The sequence below is a fragment of the Balaenoptera ricei genome, chromosome 3, assembly GCF_028023285.1.
Source record: "Balaenoptera ricei isolate mBalRic1 chromosome 3, mBalRic1.hap2, whole genome shotgun sequence".
NCBI lineage: Eukaryota > Metazoa > Chordata > Mammalia > Artiodactyla > Balaenopteridae > Balaenoptera > Balaenoptera ricei.
Window position 1 is genome coordinate 20,557,155 of NC_082641.1, and position 2,408 is coordinate 20,559,562.

The following is a 2,408-nucleotide window of genomic DNA, read 5'->3' on the forward strand; positions in this document are numbered from 1 at the left end:
ATGCTGGGTCATAAAATAGGTGTTTGTTTAGTTTTAACAGTAGTGTCAAAGAGTTTTCAAAACCTATTGTATCAATCTTTACTTCCATCAAGAAAATTATGATTCCCTCTGACTTCACATTTTATCCAACACTTAGTATTATCACTGTTTAATTATAATTCCAGTGTGTGTGTCTGTCCTTATAGTTTGATATGCACTTACTTGATAAGTAACACGCTGAAACAACTTTTTTTATTCTTAGGAGTCTTTGATATCCTCATTTATTATTATTATCTCTCTTAGGTTATTTATACTTTGTCTTATTAATTTATGGGATTAAAAAAATCCAGATAGGAGAACTTACTCAGATATTTGCACTGAAAATATTTTCTCTGTTTCTGGCTTGTTCCTTCTTTTGTGATTTTTGGTTGATAGAAGTTATCAATTTTAGTGATGAGCAAATTATCCATCTTTACTTTTACGGTTATTGCTTTCTGTGATGTGTTTAACAAATGTTTTTGTACCCTGGTCATGTATTCTTCCTTCTTTTCTCTAAGTTTTATCACTCTATGAATATTTATAGCATCTGAGCTTAATTTTTGTGTGTAGTGAGACCCAAACTAAATTCCCGGTGAAGGTGAAAGTAGAGAAATCAGAATTGAAGATGTCCCAGACCAGGAACAAACTGGATACCCTTCCACAGTGTCTGTTGGAGAAGAGTTACAAGGACAGGGAGCATCTGGATGAGGAAGCCTGGAAGACATATGCAGATACCCACAGCATGGATTGCTCCATCATTGTGGCCACTGGCAAAAGGCCGTCTGCCCACTTCTGCCACCAGCGAATGAGGAAGAAGAGGAAGATGGATGGGCTGGCAGAGGGAGACTGCAGAAAACCAATAAGTGTGTGATCAAGCTGTTTGACTGGAGTGGTGATTTAGCTCGGTTTAGGGAGAACACACCGCTGTAGTCAATCTGTAGCACCTGGATGTGCAATAGCCTCTCATTGCTAACGTGTCAACGCTCGTCCAGCTCACTACTAATCACAATGTTTGAGGATGCAGAGGTTTCAGAGGTCACCAACAGCAAGAGTCGTTAGGTGTACAAGCTGCTTTCGCCCACAGCCCCTGGGCCACCTGGAGATGCCTGCAGATTCTGCATACCTTCCCCACTGCAGCCAGAGACACAGGATACCCCCAAAGATGAGACCAAGTCTGAGCCCTCAACTACAGCAACGTGGAGAACTGGAAACTCATTTGACCGTGGTGGACCAGCATCCTTACTCATAAATCATGAAGTTACAATAGGAGATGTCAGAGAAAGAGTGATGTCCCCTTGTCCCCCAACTCCAATAAGCATTTCCCTTCTTTAAAAAATAAGGTCAAAGTAAATTTTTTCATATAGAGATTCACTTTCACTTAGGACCATTTCTTAAAAAGACCACCATTTCCCCGGTGAACTGCAGTGGCCATTTTGCCGCAAGTCAGGCCAATATATATGTGCCGATCATTTTCTGGAATGCCTATTCAATCTATCTTTTGACTGTGCTTATGCCAGTATATCTTTATAGTTAGATTTTAAATGTGGTGATATATTCCCACCTATTATTTTCTTCTTTTTCAAGGTTTCCTTGCTTTTTTTCTGGGCACTTCTCATTTTCACATGAAAAATAGAATTATATTACCATTCACACACTCACACACACAGAGACTGGTTATGATTGGAATCAGAATCAACTTGGAGAGAAGAGACATTTTAACCTCTTGAGTCTTCTAACTCATAAATATGGTACATCTCACCATTTATTTTGGCCTTTTTAGTTTCTCAGAGCAATAATTTTTAGTTTTCATTGTATATAACTGGGACATTTTTGTTAGATTTATATTATAAACACTTGTATATATATGACCCATTAGTAGTCAGGAGAGCATTGTGTAAAATCACTAGACAAAGGAATAGAAGAATTTAAAACATGTATGTCAGTAACTTAGGTAAGTAAAAGTTTAAGTAAACTAAGAAAACCGAGGAATACATCCATAAAAAGTAACATTTTCTCCAGTAACTTGTCCATTTAGAGAAGTAGGAAAGTGATCAAATTTATCTCAGGAGCAGGGTATGTGACACTCCAGAGACCAGACTGAGAATCTTGGGTTTCACAATGTTTAATACAAATGCATAGACATTTCCTTTAGACTCCCTGTGGATTCTTAAAGGAGCTGTGACATGAAAAACCATGCCTGAGTAAAATATTCTAACTGGCCATTTCAAGATGCAAATATTTTGTGAGTAATGGGGAGGGAACAAGTGTATTCCCTGTTATCCAGGTTTGTTACTGTGCTGAATCAGTAAGACTGAATCCAATGTCATCCCCAGGTTATTTCTCATTTGAACAAATATATATTCTGGATAAAGTAAAAGGTCACAAAATTT

General features: G+C 37.8%; 1 pseudogene; it reads left to right on the forward strand.

Annotated features, from left to right (window-relative positions):
* The first annotated feature begins 610 nt into the window (after positions 1 to 610).
* LOC132362726 (protein lin-37 homolog) lies at positions 611 to 1,350 on the forward strand (annotated as a pseudogene).
* Positions 1,351 to 2,408: the final 1,058 nt, after the last annotated feature.